This window comes from Panthera tigris, chromosome D1 (genome assembly GCF_018350195.1).
Source record: "Panthera tigris isolate Pti1 chromosome D1, P.tigris_Pti1_mat1.1, whole genome shotgun sequence".
Classification (NCBI taxonomy): domain Eukaryota; kingdom Metazoa; phylum Chordata; class Mammalia; order Carnivora; family Felidae; genus Panthera; species Panthera tigris.
In genome coordinates this window covers 85415867-85436536 of record NC_056669.1, presented here as the reverse complement: position 1 = coordinate 85436536, position 20670 = coordinate 85415867, and the positions used below count along the sequence as shown (strand labels likewise).

The following is a 20670-nucleotide window of genomic DNA, read 5'->3' as shown; positions in this document are numbered from 1 at the left end:
GGTTAAAACATAAGGTGTTGATGCTCATATTATAACATGTCCTTTTGAATCCACAATTTTGCTTATATTCCTATTTTTGTTCTCGTTGTCTTGAAAGGGTTTTACCTCCAATCCCTTAGCATCGCATCTGGAACATAGTAGGTGCTCAATAAATGTGATTTGCACGAATGAAAGAATACATAACAGTTGCTCAATGTTTTGAATGCTAACTATGTGCCAAGCAATGAGCTCAATAATCTCCATGCATTGTCTCATTTAATCAGCACAAATAACCTTGATCTGGCTGTTATTAATATTATCATTTAGCAAATAAGGAAACTGAGTTCCAGAGAGGTCAAATAACTTGGCTGTGGGTACATGACTAGTAATACTGGTAAGTGGTGAATCTAGATCAGACTCGGGTTCTGTTTGAGCCCAGAGCTTATATGCTTAGCCGCAACAGGATAATGAATTAATAAGTGACTATTTTGACCTAGTGAATGAAATGAGAGGAAATTATTACTGGATTTAAGGGATCAAAGTCATTAAAAACAAAATGCACTAATAGATCTTTCAAGAACTTACTATCATATAAAAAACAGAGAGTTCGGCAACTGTATGCTCCTGCAAGAGTCATTTGTTTGACATCAGATGTGTGCTACATGAAGTGGTAATCTACACGGTCCAATAATATGGTGGCCATCAGCCACATGTGGCTATCTCAACTTCGTTAAAATTAAGTTAAATTAAAAATTCACTTTCTCACTAGCACTGGCCACATTTCAAGTGCTCAAAATCCTCTGCGGCTACTGTGTTGGACAGTGAAGACATGGAATGTTTTCATCATCACGGAAAGTTCTGTTGGACAGTGCTGGACGAAGTTGCCTGGACACAGATATAAATAGCACACAGAACTTGTTCTTTAGGAGCTCCTGTTCTACTGAGGGAGAAGGACATGTAAATTAATAGCTATCATCCCATAGAATAATGTGGGCAGACAGAAGACGTTCTGAACTCAATGGTGGGAGATGAAAAGGATACAGGATGGGGAAAGCAGAAACAGGACAGCTTCAGACAGTAATCGCAAACTGCTCTGAATCTTGAAGGAAGAGTAAAATATTAGCCAGCAGGTAAAGATGGGACCTCCAGTAAGAAAGAAGGAATTCCAGACAGAGGGAACCAAAAACCTAAAGGCTCAAAGTCAAGAGGGAGCAGGGAATGGCAGGAGAAGGGCAGGAGAGAAGAGGAGGGAGGGCTCAGGGAGGGAGGAGGAGGAGGGAGGAAGAGAGTAGGAGGAGGAAGGGAGGAGGGAGGGGGGAGAGAGAGGCAGAGAGGGAGAGGGAGAGAGACAGGGAGGGAAGGAAAGGGAGGCAGGGAGGGAGGGAGAGAAGACACAGAGAGAAGAGAGAAGTATTAGCATCAGATACCTCTCTGAATGTATTACAGGTCACTGAAGTTTAACCTGAGCTCTCTGTCTTAAACCCCTGATCGGCATTCTCAAAAGGGATGTTTATTTATTATTTGTTGCAAATGAAGCTGGAATAAGTGACAATTAGATGTCAGCCACAGCCCTCCTTCAGGTTTTTGACACAACCGCTGCCTTCCCAGCATTCACATATTCCACCAAATGTCTCCCTACATACATAAAGACTCCCCTATCTCCAGCCACTGTGTGTTATGTCTTTCCATTTTGTCTCCTTCAGAGCACATTTCACTATCTGAACTTATATGATCAATGCGCTCGTTTGCTTACTAATTTATTGTGAGTAATAAACAATAATTCTACACTAGAATTTAAGCTCCTTGTCAGCAGGAACCTTCCTGTTTATTCAGGGCTCTATCCCCATCACGAGAGTGTACCTGGTACGTTATAAGCCTCACTAAATAGATATGTCAGCCAAGCAGTAACGGTAGAAGTGGCAGGTCACATTCGATGAGACCTCATTCCACAGCAGGCAGTAGGCTGGGTTCTCTAAATGCAGTATCTCAGGCGTTTCTCACACACAATTCGGAGACAGGTCTCTTTGAAACCCCATGTTACAGTTGAGAACACTGAGATCAGAGATAAGAAACTCACCCCAGCTCACAGCTGGTAAGTGGGGAACTGAGAAAAGAACACAAGCCTCGGAGAGGTTATTACCTAAGCTTCTAACCGGCTCAGAGTGTGGCCTCCTCTTTACCTTTCCTGACGCTGCCTCTCAAATTACAAGATCAGCCGGATGAAGGCGGGAAGAGGAAGCCACTTGGCCGGATCATGGAGGAGGTGTGACAGTGAAGGGTCTTCTGCTTCCACATCCACAAGGCTTTGTCTTCTTTGCTTTGCTGACTCTTCCTCCAATTTAGAGGTATTGCGTCTTGATTTGTTGACCTCAGTATCTTTGTTTGGCTCAAGAATGCTCTCAGAACAGTGCCTGGTACACGGCTCAATCAATGTTTGCTGAATGAATGAGCACGCATTCACTAATTTCAATACCTCTGTTGGTCACAGAGTTTGGGGATATAATGCTCTAGGGAGACGTTTCTGACTAAAATTTGTTGGCACATTCAAGTAAAATTACAAATGACTATTATTCAAGTAACAGCACAAATGACTACTCTCTATTTTTCCATATGTGAATGGATAACAGCAAAGATCCCAGAGCAGGAAATTAGGTTATGCAAATACCTTCAAGGGCCAAATTGAAAGTCACTCTTCATTTGAGGGGATTTATTAGCAATTCTTACCTTTTTCTTTCACATGCCCTATTTTACATTTCTGCTGCATTTAAGTTGAATGCTCGCTCCATCTAGACAATCTCCAGTACAAACAAAACAGCCAAATTAAGGCTAGTGAAGAAGCAGTGTTTTGTTTTTTTTTTTTATAGTAAGCTTAAGTGCCTGAGCAAATTATAGCCCAGCCAGCCAGAGCAGCAATGAGCCATTCCAATTGTAAATAAACATATACGTGGCCTATGGACAGCCAGCGTGCATCAGAGACATCTCAGGCAATTCATTTGAACATTCAAAAGGTTAAACCAGAAGGCAAGATTGGATGGGAATCATTGTGTCCCCAGCACCTAGGACATTGGCAGCTAAATAAATGCTGAAATGATACATGGTACGTGCTAAAATAAATATTTGCCAAATGAATAGGGAAGAAATGAGTTTGGTTTCCTAGAGATAGCTTCCATGGTGGTCTGTTTACCTGATGATAATGATCATGTGATTCCTGTAGAGGGTCACGAGGGCTCAGCTCCTATCTTTAGCAAGGCCATAATACCTTGTTTGAGGTTCTTATTCTAGAGGAAGCGTTCTAGGGAGCACCCTGAAAGAGGACTGCTTTTTAATGGACACTTGCTATTCTTGCGTTGGCTGGCACTCATCCCCCGTCTTCAAATAACACCCTCCTCATTCTCTCTGGGAGGGCTATGTCTCTCCCACTCTCAGTCAGTGTTGGTTTAGGTAAGTCCTTGTCCAGCTGCAGGGAAAAGCCTGTAAGCCAGACTGGGCTAAGGAGAGTGTAATAACCCCCAGGCCACAGTCACATGAGTCATTTTAAGCCAATCAGAGCCAAGAAGTCTCCATTCTGGAATTTTGCTGAGACTACCGGGAAAGAGGTAAGCTTTTTCCACTAGAGCTGCTAGGAAGATAGAGTGAAGATGGAGCTTCTAGAATAATCTTATGAGCAAACGAGGAGACCTTGCCTAAGAATTAGTCCAGTAGAGAATAAAACAAAGCCAAAGGTTAGGGAGACAAAAATCAAGGTCCTGGATCCAACCATGCCTGAATGCATCTTGCCTCTAGAGTTTTAATTAATGAGCCAGAAAATGGTCTTTTTTGTTGAAGCATGTTTGATTTAGGGTCCTGATATTATTTACAGATATCACTCTTTTGAAGAGCAATAATATTTCATACACTACCTCAAGTGCTTAATATTGAAAAATTAACATCTAGCAAGCCTCAATCTTATAGTGCCTTGGTTGGTATATGAATACACAAAAAAGAAAGCCTTAGAAATATGGAATAACCATTCAGCCACCCTCTTCCCCAGCAAAATAATTTCCACTTTGCATTATGGATTAAGAGCTATAAAATGTCTATCCCTTCTGACCCAGTAATTTTAATGCTGGGACTCTGATTTAAGGAAATAATCCTAAGTAATAAAAAAGTTTTATACTCATAGATATTTATCATGATATTATTTATAATTACAGACAATCAAAAACAACTTAAGTACCCAATATATAGAAAAGGTCAGATAAGTTTTACCACAAAATATTATATAGTTATTAAAATTACATTTATTAAGAGCTTTCAATAATGTGTTTACAGCATAATGTTAATAGGAAAAAATCCTGTGTATTGTACAAACACACTGTGTTAAAAAAAAAAAAAGATCCACAAGTAGAAAAAAAAAATGGAAAAAAGTATCTCCAAATGCTAAAACTGGTAATCTTTAAGTGGTGGGACTATGGATAATTTTCTTCTCTTATTTGTACTTATTCTTTCTACTTATTTGTAAATAAGAATCTTAATTTTTCCTTAATTAACAGATATTATTTTATAGAGGAAAACATGATATTAAACTTTGAAAATAACTCTCTCCACTAGCTCCCCAATGGAAGTCAGCCAGCCTTGACTTGGATATGTCAAACCCATCTACTTTGGACCATGAAAACTAGTGAATTCACGCAAAAGATCAGAGGTACAGCAACAAGCCCCTCATGTAATTGAACTCTGGGCATGTATCAGTCACCCATTCTATGAGCTCAAAATGAGAATGCACTAAAAGTTCTTACCACTGATCTACTTACATCTCTACAGGGGCTTAGTACCAAAAGCTATAGTTGGGACTATCATTACATCATTAACCTTATTAGTGAGAAAAGTTCAAGGCAAAACCTTAGCTGCACATTCCTCAGAATGATGCTTTTCAGGTACTTCTGGTCTCTGGGGGCACAAATGGAGGTCTTCTAGAGCAGAATATTGAGATTCCAATCCCCAGAGATCTCTTCTTGAATAAGCCAGTAGACTAGGCACTGAAAGGACCCAAGTTTGAACTTGTGCTTGTCCAATAATAAAACCTCAGAAAGGTAAACTGATCAGGCCAGAAGAAGAAGCTAGGAGACACATTGATGAAATCAGTGGGCATGGCTATGTCTGTTATTAATTGATCTGAGCACAAAAGATGGCTCTGGAACCATGAACCTCATTCAGGGCCTTGGGCAAACATAGCTCTCCCTCCATATACCAAGCTTCCTGTCACTCTGTGCCCAGTGGAAAGCCATTTCAGCTGCCATTTTGTCTCTTGATCAATGACCATAACGCATATTCTGGGCCCCATTCCCAGGATAATGTACTGAGTAGGTACAAATATGATAATTTTTATAAAACCACCAGGACGGCACCTGCAAACAGAAGAAAAAAAAAAAAAAAGGAAATGAATATACATCGCGAAGAACACATACCAGGGAGAATTTGCTTCCTCACATACCTGGGACAAATGGAGAGCAGCACATTCTCCACAGAACTGTGAACTCAGTAGGGTTTATTTCTTGGTCTCCCCTCTTCCACCAAAAGCTGATATTCAGAATTACTGTGACATCAGTTACATTAACCTTAGAGATAAGTAAACCACTTGGTTTTATCTGTATATTTAGTGTTTGTGTCTGTAGCAGCCAAAGGCCACTGATTACAGAATAGAAAAATAATTAAGCCCTTCCCATGAAGCAGCCTATGTGAAGAACCTTACACATATCTAATCCTCATAAAAATCCTATGAAATAAGTATTATTAACCTCTGCATGTTCCTCCCCTCCCTTCCATTTTACAGATGAAGAAATCAAGAGAGTTCAAACAAACCTCCTGAGGTCACACAGTTAGTAACAATTAAAACAATTAAAACTAGGGGCAATCTGATTCCAAAGCCTGTGCCCTACTTTGTTCTCTAGAGATGTGGTCTGAGCATACATACCCTGTTTTTCTATGCTTTAGAAATACAGTTCACAATGAACTCATAAGTCTTTCTATGATGTATATGCATATCAAATGGTCACATTGCACACTTTCAATATATACAATTAGACTTGTCAATTACTAATCAATAAAGTTTTTTTTTTAAGTGAAAAAACCAGAGCACAAGTTCAAAGGAAAACACAACCCAAATAGCATCCTCTGGCCCACCCAACATTTAAAATTTCTGTTTGCCGTGTAATTTCTCAATCAACAGTGAAAAGCACCAGACCCTGGCAAAGCACTGACTCCAGCTGCCAAATAGGAGGAATGTTTGGGTACAGGATGGTTTCTGACTGAACCTGAACCTCACTCCACAGAGAGCCACTTGGGTCTCCTTCACAGGGTCCTGGGGGAGGGACCAGAGGACGTGCTGTGTGGGCCACAGCAAAGGGACCCACAGTGGCACAGCAGCGCCGGGTGAGGAATGGTCCACCCCACCCCTGGCATTAGCACCTCCTGTCTTCCAAGAGCCCCCTCACAGACTCCAGTGGCAACTTCTACCGAAGCACCAGCTCATCTCTTCCTGGTCTCTGAGGTGCCACCAGGAAACCAGGGAGTCAGGGAAAAGAGGAGAACAAGCCATACAAACTTCCCATCCACCCTGTGCCTCTGCCTTGAATGGGAGCAGAGGACTCAGGCCTTCTGACTGGCTCCTCTGGCATCATTTTTAGTACCTGTGTTCCTTTCAATGGGAGGAAGAGAGTAGGGAGCTAGGATCCCAGTTGAGAGAGTGAGCCTCCTGTGTAAAAGTCACTGTTCACTCTTTCCAGAGTCCTCTTCCTTCCCTGGGACCCTGCCATGTTTGTGGGGACACTGTGGGTAACAGGGGAGGGTGGAAGGGAGGTCACAGGCCATTCCTCCAAAATGCTCCGAAGCTACATGTGGCAAAAGATGGGTAGAATTCCGGTATGCAAGAAAGCAAAGAAATGCTTCTGCGGCACTGAGCAACCTCCCCCAGCAAAGCTTCTCAGGAAGGGTAATAATGTAAACATTCAGCCATTAGAGGAAAAACCTCACCCTTCATGCCACCCTCCCCACCATTAACGACATTGGCAGCCCTATTAAAATACAAGTCTGATTTGTGTTTAATGATCTTGAAAGGAAAGTAATTGCTTGGGTATTACCATTCAAATGTTCCTAGAAGCACAGATAATATTTACAATCGGATTGTCCTTTCTCAGGGAGGGTGGGCAGGCAGGCAGGGCTCCCTAGGCCATTTGAAGCTGAGGCTGAGAAATGATCTCAACAATCAGCTTAAGGGTCTTGGAGCTCAGAGTATATTTTTCTCTTCCTTCTTTTCACTGTCAAGAGGCTCCTGGGTAATAACCCTACCCCTTTTCTTCTAGGAAGGGAGTCAGTCATTGAGGAATTTGAGAAGGGTACACTATATCATTCTCGGGGAGTGAAACCTAATCAAAAAGCAAAGATAAAAGAGAGATCAAATGAAGTAATAGCCCAAACAGATGGATTTAAATTCAAGCCAAATTGTGTAGCTATGTCAATGTTCCTAGAGCATCAGTTTATAGATTTATGAAGGCACCCAATGTTACTGTTCCAAGAAATACACAGCTGAATGCATGGAGGCCAGGCTATAGCACACAGTATTAACCACCCAAACTAGGGGGTGACACAGTTCCCGGTTCAAATCCCAGCTCAGCCACCTAATAGCTTTATGACCTTGGGAGAAAGTAATTTTACTTCTCTGAGCTTCAGTGCCCTCATTCAAAAAATAGAAATGATAATGGGACCCACCACTTAGGGTAATCATAGGAATCCAGAGAGGTTCTAGAAGCAAAGGACTTTGTACTGCAACTGGCAAAGTGTAGGTACTCAATCAATGTCTTTGGTTGTTGTTGTTGTTGTTAAGATTTTATTTTTATGTAATCTCTATACCCAATGTGAGGCTCAAACTCACAACCTTGAGATCAAGAGTCACATGTTCCACTCACTGGGCCAGCCAGGTGTCCCTTCCTTGGTGATTAGTAATATTAAAAAGGTGAACGAGGTTCTAACTGTCTTCAGTACCTGGCCTCCCATCACTACTATACTATTCTGGCACTTGTGTATTTTGCATGCTCAGCATCAGTAGCATCTTGCTCTCGTGGCTGCACACTCAGTTCTTGGTGCTTCCGCATCCAAGAGGTTGTAGAAACCACAGCAATTCTGCTCATTTTACAGGTTAAGAACCTGCTGAAAGCTTTGCCAAGGCGATGACCTCTCAGGCAAACCTCAGAATGGATTTGGTTTGGTCAGATTCAGCCTTCCCTCTCCCAGGCCATGTAATCTTCATCATATACCTGCATTTTATGGACAAGTCTGGCCTGTGTACCTTCCCTTTGAACTAAAAATCTGGACTGGAGGCCACAGACAGTGAACCACCAGTGAGAACAGAAAAATCTGGAAGAATCTGGAAGGGTCTTGAATCTGAAAGACAAAGAAATATGGTAAAGGTAAATTATTTCATTCGACTCCCAGATCATGGGGTGCTGGCTCCCAGCAAGGGGCTGAAAATGGCGGGTAGCATCATTGTCAACATTATGACATGCACCATCTATAATCTGTGTGTACTTTCTCCAATTCTCTTTCCTCTCCTTCCCTATGTCACTTTGTTACCTCACAGAATGGGGTTAATGCTTTGCTAGGTAGGGGAAGGACTCACTCTTTATCAAATGCCTCCCTCTCTCACCAAACTTTATTAAAAAATGAAGACCTCTGCATATCTTTATTCCCAAATTTAAAACTACAATCTGTGGGTCTTAGTAGTTTCACATAATACCTAGAATTTTTCTTTTATTCCTAACCCTACAGACTTAGCATACATATAAAACATAGAATTTTATTGCTAAAGGAGACCTTTGGAATCATTAAGCCCCATCTGGTCATTTTACAAATAGGGAATCAGGCCCAGAAAGGTTAAGTGACTTGCCCAAGATACACAGCTGCTATAAGTTGGGCCAGAATTTCTGACTAAGGTCTTGGCTTTTCAATTAATACTAGATAAAGAGATAATTGAGAGGTTAAATTTGTTGGGGATTTGACCTAGCATATGTGTGTGTGCATGTGTTTGCATGTGTGTATGCGTGCGTATGTGTGTGTGTGTGTGTGTGTTTATGTGTAGCAGGTAACAGCCAGCTCTTGGGGGAGGGGGGTTGGTAAGGTGGGGGTGGGAATACTGGGAATTAATGTTAAATGGCAGCATCCATAAGCATTCCTGCAACCCCACAGGACTTTCTCTGCCATTTATGCCCCATTTTGCTAACTAAGTTTCTTTAACATTGCTTCTCAAAGAGTGGTCACTAATCTGAGTACTTGTTACAGATGTGAGCTTTTAGACCCTACAGGGGACTTAGTGCCTCAAAATCTCTGGAGGTGGCCCAGGAATCTCAGTTGTATCAAGAATTCCCCATGATTCTTTGTGTGCTCAAATATGAGCAGCACTGAGTTAAGAGCCATCCCAGGGTTATACTAAGTCCTGTAAGCACAGGGATTATAAGCATGGGCTTAGGCCAGACAGACCTGGGGTCAAATTCTTTTCCTGAGCTCCAGCACTGTTCCCTCTTTCCATATTTCCACCTGTCTCCCTCCCTCATCTCCTTCAGGTACTTGCTTGGATGCCCCCTCTGCGGTGAAGCCATCTGACCACTCTATATGAACCAATAACTTACCCCCACCCTTACAGTCCAGATTCTGCTTTCCCTATTTAGTTTTCTCCATAGCACTCATCACCTGATATGCTATATATATGTATTATTTATATGTTATTGTTTGTTTCTCCACTCTCTGCTTCAATGTATGCTTCACTAGGGCAGGCATTTTTGTCTGTTTTGTTCACTGCTATCATCTCAGCTCCTAGGTGAGTGCCTGGCACATAGTAGGCACTTACTAAGTATTTGTTGTGTGAGTGAATGAGTGAGTCATTTAGTAGCTGTATGACTTTGAGAGAGTTACTTAATTTCTCTAAGCCTCAGTTTCCTCATCTGGAAAATGGGTATAACAGTCACCTCACAGGGTTATTGAAAGGAATAAACAAGATCATGTATATAAAATGCTTAGGACAGTGCCTGGCACACAGCTAATCATCCATGCTAACTAGGCTAAAACTTTGATAAAGTGATAGAAACGTCTCTGGGTCTTATTTCATTCTCATGCCATTCCACTCTCTCTTACTCCATTCCACTCTCATGAGTCTTATTCCATCTCTGATGTTCAGGCAACGGGCAGGTAGTTCTTCAGTGCTCATTTGTTGGTAATATTTTTTAAGCCAAATGCTTAATGATTCAATTTTAGGGTCACAAAAGAGATGTGAATGTCAGAAGGCTTATATCAAAATGCCATTGTATATTTCAATTATCACAAGACTGGGCCAAAATTAGAAGGAGATGTTCTATAATGTATTTATGAAACTGGGGAGAAATACTGGTTTACATAAAACTGCCATGAACCCTTGTCCTCAGGAAATGAGGACTCTGTACACCCTGACTTTTTATCATTCTTCATAATTATGGCTACTCAAGGGGTCCATTCAGAGAGAATGAGGTAAACATGTTCCACATTAGGGCCCAAGTTTGGGGCCATGGAGATTCGACCTCTTTGACACACCTCCCATTCAGGGATGAGATCTATTCCCAGTCTCTTAAAACTAGGCAGGCCTAGACCTGCTTCAACAATAGAGCATGGCTAAAGAGACGTTATGTGACTTCTAAAGCCAGGTCAAAAAGACCATGTGACTCTGCTTGGCTTGATGTAAGAAGTTTGAGTAGAGAGGCCATGTGGAGGCTCTGGTCCTTGGTTCCAGTGGAGCCCAGCCTTGAAGCCATCCTTGCCAAGGTGCTGATGGGTAGGGGAAGCCTCCAAATGTCACTTGGAACCCTTGAGAGCAGCCTGTCCACCAACTGAATACCACCAAGTGGCGGCTGCTCGTGACATGCAGGACAGATGAATCACTCAGCCAAGCCCTGCCTGTATTCTGGTCCACAAAACTGAGAGATATGATAAAGTGGTTTCAAGCCATCACATGTCAGGATCACTGGTTACACAGCAATGAATAACTGGAACAGGCATCTTTGAAGATAGACCTGCCCCGGAACTGGGCCAGAAGATGTCTTCTGAATAACTTCAGGGCACAAGACAGATGAAAAAAGGAAATATTCCTTATTGATTTCTTCTTTGTCTTATGAATATCATTGATTTGAGCTCATTTTCTGAATTGTTTGAAAATACTCCCTTTATGCTCAGAGTTCTGCTGTTAGAGAGTTTGTTTCTGTAACGCAGGCCTCAGGCAGATCTTCTCCACTTGTTTTCAGCCTTCAGGTCTTTCCCTTACTCTCTCTCACCCCTACACTTGCAGGGCTCATGAATTCAAGTGCTCTGACAGTTAAGAAGAAAATTAAAAAAATTTTTTTTTAACATTTATTTTTGAGAGACTGAGCGTGAGCAGGGAAGGGGCAGAGAGAGAGGGAAATCCAAAGCAAGCTCCAGGTTCTGAGCTGTCAGCACAGAGCCCTGTGTGGGGCTCGAACTTACAAACCATGAGATCATGACCTGAGCTAGAGTCAGATGCTCAACCAACTGAGCCACCCAGGTGCCCCAGGAGAAAAATTTTAAGAAGAATCTCAAAATCAGTCAACAATAACAAGAAGAGGATGAATGACTGGAATACAGCGTATAGAAACTTGAGTTCAGGGCCTTGGCTGAGTGCCTTTTCCTCTCTGCATCTCAACCTCCATCACAAAGTGACAGGTTGGTCTTTGATCCTTAAGTGATCTCTTTAGCCATCCTGAATTTTCAAAGGTCGTGAAGGACATATGAGAAGGCAACATGCTCATTTGCCAGATCGCAGCTCCACGGGGGCTGGTGTACATTTGTCTCTTTCAAAGCTATGTACCCAACACCTTAGAAAGTACTACTAAAAAATAACAGTGATAGGCAACCATTACTGAGCTTTGTGCTGGAAACTGTACAATATGCTAGATGCGCATTCTCTTATTTCATTCCCATAGCAACCATGTGAAGTAGATACTAGCGTTACCCCCATTCTACAGACAGTGAGACGGAGGCTTAGAAGTTTATGTAAGAGGCCAGACAGTACAGAGATAGTAAGCAGTGCAGCTGGAATTGGAAGGTAGTTTCTGAACAGAAAGCCCCAGCTCTTAATCACAATTATTTGTGGAAGGAAGGGCAAGGAAGAAGGCGCTGTATCTTCTCCTGGCCTGTAACTGTTTTCTCTGGTTACAAGGGTGGCTCAGAGACCACAAAAGATATTAGATCTAAGGCCTTCTTTTATATCCTGAGCTGCCAGTCTCCTGAGATTCAGCTCTACTTCTCTCATTGACCACAATCCCAGGCCTCAGGTGACTTCCTCCTTGACACCTCTAGCCCTATTACAAGTACTTAGTTCTCACCTAACCCCCCACATAGAGGATGGGCTGGCTGCATGGGGTTCCTGCCAAGGCAGCAGGAGGTTCAGGGAAGCCCCAGGGTTTATGTCAAGGGAGCCATCATTTGAAATGGTGTCTGGGAAAGGCCTGAAGGGAAGACTGCTATTCAAAGTCTGTTATTAACAGAAATATCTGGGTTGTGTCTGCAGAAAGAATTTTTCAGGGCTGGTGAATGGGAGCTGGTGTAGAGTAAAACAAGGCATTGTGGCCTGGAAGCCGGGAGGCAAACTGCCCAGGTAGACCTGAGCAAGCAGCTTCACTCCCTGGGTTCTGAGATCTCTAAGGCCTCTCCTTTCTCTGAGATGTTCCATCTTGGCCCCTGATGCAAAATATCCCCATGACAGCAGAGGCTCAATTGGTGGCACAAAAAACATACCGAAAGACTCTGGGCCTTTGACCTGAACTTTCAAACAATTCAGTGAACAGCCAGGATCTGTTCCTAAATGTCATTCCTAAACCCTTTTCTCTGAAAGTAACAGGACATTTCCTTCCCCCTGTTGACCACAGAGGGCTCTCTGTGGAGAGAAGATGGGACTTTGGGGTTTGGTAAGAAATCACATATGGATGCCCATAGCCTGAGAAATTATAAAATGCTTTCTCGCTCCCACCCCGTTTGCATGTGCTTCTTCCTTTGTCTCTAGGTCCTTACAGGAACATATTGTTACCGCCAAATAAGTAAACCCATTCAAATGGGAATGTTACTAACTTGTTTAAAATCATGTCCATGTTGCTCTTAAATAACACCAGCAAAGATGCAGGAATGCCACACCAGCCAAAACCATCACCCCCAAACCTGGCAGCCAGTCCACCTCCTTTCTTTTGCAATCCATCCACATTTGAATGAGGATGGTCCTTGAACCATTGTCTTTCTAAAACAATGGCCTTATGGCCAGGAAGGCCTGTTTCAAACTCACTTTTCTGTGTTTCCTTGTCTGGTTGAGTAGGTGTTTCTGTTCCCGAAAGTCAACTTTGTGTTGTGGGGATGCCCAGTGCATACTCTTCCCTACTAGGAGTTTCAATCATTTCCTCTACAGCCCAGCCCTGGGTCTCTGAGTCTTTTTGGCTTATTTCCTTCTCTTAACTGAGCAAGGACCCAGTGTAGGAAGTGAGAACTTCAACTCCCTAACAACCTCTGAAAAAGTTGTGGCAAAAGCAACCTATTTGATGATCCACCAGGTAAGATTTGAAAGTATTTCATTGGTACATTCGGTTCTGGTGGTTGAGGACTGCTGTGTTCATGAATTTCACTTCTATGACAGTTTGTATTACTGCTCCCAAGTGTTTGCTACATTTCCATGTGAGAAGATTGTACTTCCAGCCCAGTCAACATCAGGCATGGCTATGTGATTTGATTTGGTCAATAAGTAGTCAAGTGGCAATGACAGAAGTTGTAAGAGCCATTGTGTAGTTCTGTTACTGTCATTTCTCTACCAGGAGAGCTATGTAACCCATATAGCAGCTGCTTATTCAGCCTGGATCCCTAAGTGAAGACACATGGAGAAGAACTGTAGGTCACCCACTGCTGTGACCAAGGAACAGACCTTTTAGTCATGAGCCACTGAGATGTCAGGTGTGTTTGTCACTGCAGCAAAACCTAAGAAAAGTGAAAGCACCATCTTAAAGGGTGACAACAGTGCCGTCCTGGAAGGCCTGAAACAAGGCAATGGACTCTGCATTCTCCTTAAGTGAAACACCTTCTCTTCCTGTACTGTTCGTAGAGCTGGTTGCCATAAAGACCCTCAACAAATGGTACATAATTGTGAACACACGTGTGCCTCTTTAGATCTCACCAAGGCCTTCGTATTTGCTCAAGATCTCATTTGACCCCAACAACAACCTGGTAAGATGTGATAGACAGGTATTTCTATTCCTGTTTATAGACAAGAGAAGAATCAAATGACTAAGGTACTTTGGCAAGGTGATGTGGCTCTTCAATAGGAAAACCAAAACCAGTGCCCTTGTACCTTCTAGACCATTTCTACTCTACTAAGCTGCCCAATGCTGACACTATAGGAGGGGTCACTTGAGATTGTCTAGGGCCTTGCATGTTCAAGTGCCTTGAGAAGCCACAGGAAACATCCATCCCCACATCCAATAAGATAAGAGAAAACCTTGGGTGACTGGATGTTCTCATTCCATTCACCCAACTGCACTCTGAACACAACATGCAATATAAACATGTATTCATTTTAAGCTGAACTTCAGGGAAAAGCAATGACATTTTGAGACATTTCATCTGCAAAATCAGTTGTCAGGACCTTGTCAGATATTTGCTTAGAAAAAATAAAAGCTGGGGCCCTGGGTGGCTCAGTCAGTTAAGCATCAGATTCTTGATTTCAGTCCAGGACGTGATCTTACCGTTCGTGAGATTGAGTCCTACATTGGGCTCTGTGCTGACGTCTCAGAGCCTGCTTGGGATTCTCTCTCTCTGTCCTTCCCTTGCTTGCATTCTAAATAAATAAATAAACAAACTTAAAATTTTTTTTAAAAAGAACAAAAAAAAGCTATGATACATTCTGTAAAATTTAAAACACACATAAAATAAGATTTATGACATGATGTTTTGATCAAACTTTTGACTAATCAGACCTTGAACTAGTGCAACCAAAGCCCTAGATGGCTCTTCAGAGGATGCAAGTTATCACCTAAAAATATAAATGAGCCATGGTTAGCGACCAAACAGAAAATTGTAACACATATTACTGTAAGTAATACATTATATTTATATAATGATTATGTTTGTACTAACATAGTTACTGTGAAATAATTATTACTAAGCTGTTAAATCCTACTCTTTTTTTTTTTTAACGTTTATTTAGTTTTGAGACAGAGAGAGACAGAGCATGAACAGGGGAGGAGCAGAGAGCGAGGGAGACACAGAATCTGAAACAGGCTCCAGGCTCTGAGCTGTCAGCACAGAGCCCGATGCGGGGCTCGAACTCACGGACCATGAGATCATGACCTGAGCCAAAGTTGGACGCTTAACCAACCAAGCCACCCAGGCGCCCCTGTTAAATCCTACTCTTGAAAAAAGGCAGAAATTTTGAATTGGAGTATGTAAAAAGGCCAGAGCAGGCCACTCAAGAAAATGCACTTTGCTTTGTGGTGACTTGAGCTTCCCAAGGACCTCACCAAGTCCTCAGTACTGGGCTCTACAGCCCTCGAGAAAAGATGAACCCACCTGAATATTGAAAGCAGCTAGGATCTAGAGGAACTCCTGTTCCAGCATTTTCTCTGCTTGTTTAAATGTCTAGGCTACAGCCATTTCTGAGCTAGTTTAATTGCATTACGTATTTCTCAAATGGCTATTATGGACCCAGTGGTGAGCTAGACATTTGGAGATTTATAAATGAGAAGTAGAGGGGTAATTTTGCCCTCAGCTTTCATCACTTAGAATTCAGGCACTGACTCCATACCTTTGTGCCCTTACCTCAGTATTCACCTGTAGCTCAGCACTCAAGATTCCTTTATGTATCTGGCTCAAAATTTGTTCAATTTTGATGGTATAGGGTGGGAACAAGAGAAAGAAACCAACAACTGCAACAACAACAAAAATTGTTAAGACATAGAACTTTTGACTTGTGCCATTGTTCAATAAATTAATCAAGTAAGTCTTGGGAAGGAGGCCATTTCTCTCTTACTACTGACATGGGTAATATTAGCAATAGCGTCTGCTGGTGGTCTATACCGGGGTCTTTCTTCAGAGCAACTTTGACACATACACATGGAAATACATATCTCCATCTTAATTAACACACCTTAAGGAAACCATAGGCTCACACCTGTCAGAATGGATAAAATTAACAACTCAGGAAACAACAGATGTTGGCAAGGATGCAGAGGAAGAGGAATCCTCTTGCACTGCTGGTGGGAATGCAAACTGGTTCAGCCATTCTGGAAAACAGTATGGAGGTTCCTCAAAAAATTAAAAATAGAACTACCCTATGATCCAGCAATTGGACTACTAGGTATTTATCCAAAGGATACAGGTGTGCTGTTTCAAAGGGGCACATGCACCCAATGTTTATAGCACTATGGACAATAGCTAAACTATGGAAAGAGCCCAAGTGTCCATCGACAGATGAATGGATAAAGAAGATGTATACAGTTACAGAGAGGGAAGGAGGCAAACCATAAGAGACTCTTAAATACTGAGAACAGACTGAGGGTTGATGGGGGGTGGGGGAGAAGGGAAAGTGGGTGATGGGCATTGAGGAGGGCACCTGTTGGGATGAGCACTGGGTGTTGTATGGAAATCAATTTGACAATAAATTATATTTAATAAAAAATAAAATAAAATAAAATAAAATAAAAATAAATAAAATTTAAAAAATACACACACACAATGGAATATTACTTGGTGATCAAAAAGAATGAAATCTTACCATTTACAACAACATGGATAGAACTATCATGCTAAGCAAAATAAGTCAGTCAGAGAAAGACAAATAGTCACTCACATGTGGAATTTAAGAAACAAAACAGATGAATATAGGGGAAGGGAAGCAAAAATAAGGTAAAAACAGAGAAAGAGACAAACGATAAAAGACTCTCAAATATAGAGAACAAACTGAGGGTTGCTGGTGGGGTGCTGGTGAGGGGATGGGCTAAATGGGAGATGGGCATTCAGGAGGGCACTTGTTGGGATGAGCTCTGGATGTCATATATCAGTAAGGAATCACTAAATTCTATTCCTGAAATAATTATTAGACTATATGTTAACTAACTTGGATTTAAAAAACAAAAACCAGAACACAAACCTCCTCCAAGTAAGCAGCCAGATCATAGGGCATCCATTTCCTCAAGGTAGGATTGTGCATGACAGAAGAACAAGAGTAATTCTTGGCTTTGGTGTTTCAAAAGCCAAGGCTTTTAATTTGCAAAAGTCTGACTTGGTGTCTTAAAACACAATAAGAATTTGACTACATATCCTTGTGGGATATAACCCAAAGGCAAAAAAAAAAACAAAAACCAAAAACCAAAAAACAAAAACCAAACAAACAAAAAACACTGAAGAGGAAGAAAACACTTTAAACTGTTTTCTGTAATTACATTGTTGGTGGTAGAGTTGGTATTCTAACACCATTGTATATGTGTTGTGGATTAAAACAAACGAATAATTATGTTGGGATTCTTAGGAATCAGAATTTGGGTCACAAAGAAGAAATAAATGTAAGAGAGGTGCAGTCAAGTAAAAACCCTTATTATTCTGCACCCAATTCCAACCTGTGGGGTATTTTTCCACACACCAATAAGCATTTCATAGACACCCTACAGCTGGGTGTCTACCATTCAACTCAACACTGACACTATCTACCTGGAGACAGCATCAGATTCCAGAGGCTAAGGGCTCAGTCCCACCAGAATGCCCTCCATTTCTGATGCTCAGTTGCAAGTTCAGGCTGTCACCTGTGCTTCTGAGTGACCAGCTTTAAATCACAAGTTCCTTGGCTCCCTCCTTGGGTTTCATTAATTTGCTAGAGTGGCTTACTGAATTCAGGAAACTAGCTCATTCACCAGATTACTGGTTTATTATAAAAGGATATAACTCAGGAACAGCCAATGATAGAGATGCTTGCATAGGGCAAGGTATGTGGGAAAGAGTGCTGAGCTTCCTGGTCTCTGACCACATGACTTTCCTGGCATCTCCATGTGTTCACCAACCCAGGTGCTCTCCAAACCCTCCTCTTTTGGCTTTTTATGGAGGCTTCATTACAGAAGCACAATTGATTGAATCATTGACCATCGGTGATTGAACTCAATCTCCAGCCCCCTCCTCTTTCAGTAGGTCAGGGGGTAAGGCTGAAAGTTCCAACCCTATAATCACATGATTGGGTCCCTTAGCAACCAGCTCCCATTCTTAGGTGTCAGCTAAAAGTCACCTCATTAACATAACAAAAGACACATTTACTGCTCTCATCACTTAGGAAATACCAAGGGTTTTAGAAGCTTTGTGCCAGAAATGAGGATGAAGATCAAATAGATATTTCTTATTATGAATCACAAAATCACAATCATGTATAGTCTTGAGTTTGAAATGACATACCAACATGAACTCATTACAATGTATTTTATCTTTATCAGTGGACAAAGGCCCACTGAAAAAAAACTGGAGACAATATCAAACCCATGGAATGTATACCAACAAGACTGAACCTTAATGTAAACTATGGACTTTGGTTGATAATGATGTGTCAGTGTAGGTTCATTGACTGAAACAAATGTACCACTGTCGTGCGGGGTTGATAAGTGAGGGAGGCAGTGTCTGCATGGGGGCAGTGGGTATATGGGAATTCTCTGTACTTTCTGCTTAATTTTGCTGTGAATCTAAAACTGCTTTAAAAACAAGTCTATTTTAAAGGTGGGGGAGGGACATGATCAGTTTTCTTATTCCTAGGTGTAAGATGCCATGAGCTAGAGAAGAGAGTAAGAGAAGGAATAGTGAGTGTAGGTGTCGACAGGTCCCTGAGGAAGTGCCCTATGGCTAGAGTTAACGTCAAGACAAGTAAGTCAGGGAGGGGCTGTGCTCTGTTCAAGAGTAGAGCCCAGGAAAATGCCAGGCTTCAGCATTTCCTCTGCCAAACCATGCGCAGATGTGATGGTGGGCTTCCAGTCGTAGCTACAGGTTGTGTGTAGACAAGCAAGTCTCCACGAATGCCCCCTTGCAGAGTTCCTGCAGGTCACAGGATGCCACAAGGGGTAGCAAGGCGATTTCCTGAGAGCCCAGGTGTGGCATGAACATATACAGGATCCCAAATACCTCCCCAAGTCCCCCACAACCCCAGTGTGTCACAAACGCGGCCGACAAACAAACTAGGAGAACGCTTGAAATCAAATGAGAAGTCTGCAGAAGTAACCCCCAAGAACTAACCTTCCAAACCCAGAGGAAACAAAAGCATCACAACAGATGCCAGAGGGACTGTATGAGGATGACTGAGGCCCAGGGGTGCCCATTTCGCTACCCCAATCCACCCCCAGCATAAAAACCCTATTCCTGCTTTGAAAGAAAAGGAGCCGAATTACCTAAGATTATAGGGTGAGAGCTTAAAATACAGAAAAAAAATTTTTAGGTTCATTTACAGAGAAATCAAGTTCTATTATCCATACATCTAAGTTTATGCTTAATGCAGTTTCATTAAGCATCTTTTTTAAGTCAACATCCCTGACCCACCCTGGCATTCTGTGCCATATGCCTTCGGTGACAAATTACAATGGAAAGCATTCTCCAAAGGTTCCTAGGGAAGGAGACTCCAGGAAGGATGAGGAGCAGGGAGAGGACCACTTCACGGTCACCATTTATTTGTTCAGCTATGAGAAGTGGTAGCAGATGTTTAACTTTTCAAAACACAAGCTGTAAAATAAGATACAACAAAGATCGTACATGTTATCATTTGTTTCCAGGTCAAAATAATAATGACGGGCAGTTAACCTGAGTAACTTATACGTACCAAGTGCTGTATGTGAATATCTCACGTCAACAAACTGTTACCATAGCTCCTCCACCGATAGAGACCCTGACTCAGGCACCAAAGTAGCTTGTTTGGGAGCCACACACCTGGCATTTAATGGAAATTGGCAGGAACCCAAGCCCTGTGGCTTTAGGACCCAGGTTCTTAGCCACCCTGCTCCAGAGTCTCCATTGCCTCAACACAGCAGACGTGTCTAGTCAGTGGCCCACCTCTTATAAGCTCACTCCAGGCCTCCATTCTGGAAGGGCAGATCAGCGGAGACTTGCCCCCATTCAGCGACTTTAGGAAGGAGGAACACGCCTCCAAAAAACTGATGTGGACAAGCTCCATATAAGGCCTCAGTGTGCTTTACCAAAAAAAATGTTTGTTTTGTGAAGACAAGTGTTCCATGTCTGTCACAGAAAGCAGAAGGAGGCTAACTAAACTACAAGAGGCCAGTCAGGGTCACTCCTGACCTGGAGGCTCTGCTTAAGAGTCAGGAGGGGAAAAGCAAACTACACTTGGTTATCAATGGACTATTTCAATCCCTCTCTAAATAAGCCACGCGTGCAAAAACAGGTCAAAGTTCATTTGCTTTAGATCAAGTATGAGAAGGAAGTATACAATGCACCTCACTGGGGTTGGGGGTGTTTCTTTGCTCTATAATTTGACATTCAGAATTGGTATGAATAACATGAGTAGATAAAGTCAGTTAATGGCCTCAATTTTCACTGCTAATAAATGAACATTATATACGTAAAGCCTGATGGTGGATCTAACCTTAGGGGTGTCCAAGTTACTCAGCCTGAGGC

At 42.1% G+C, this 20670-nt stretch overlaps 1 long non-coding RNA gene across 3 annotated transcripts; it reads left to right on the top strand.

Moving 5' to 3' along the window:
• Positions 1-892: 892 nt before the first annotated feature.
• On the top strand, positions 893-8671 carry LOC122231237. Of its 3 annotated transcripts, none has more exons than XR_006208422.1 (4): positions 893-1109; positions 2190-2324; positions 4570-4663; positions 8152-8671. It is a non-coding gene; the product is annotated as an uncharacterized LOC122231237 (long non-coding RNA). The 3 variants fall into 3 exon arrangements; XR_006208424.1 differs by lacking the exon at positions 8152-8671 and adding an exon at positions 5792-5826; XR_006208423.1 differs by lacking the exon at positions 8152-8671 and adding an exon at positions 5359-5770.
• Positions 8672-20670: the final 11999 nt, after the last annotated feature.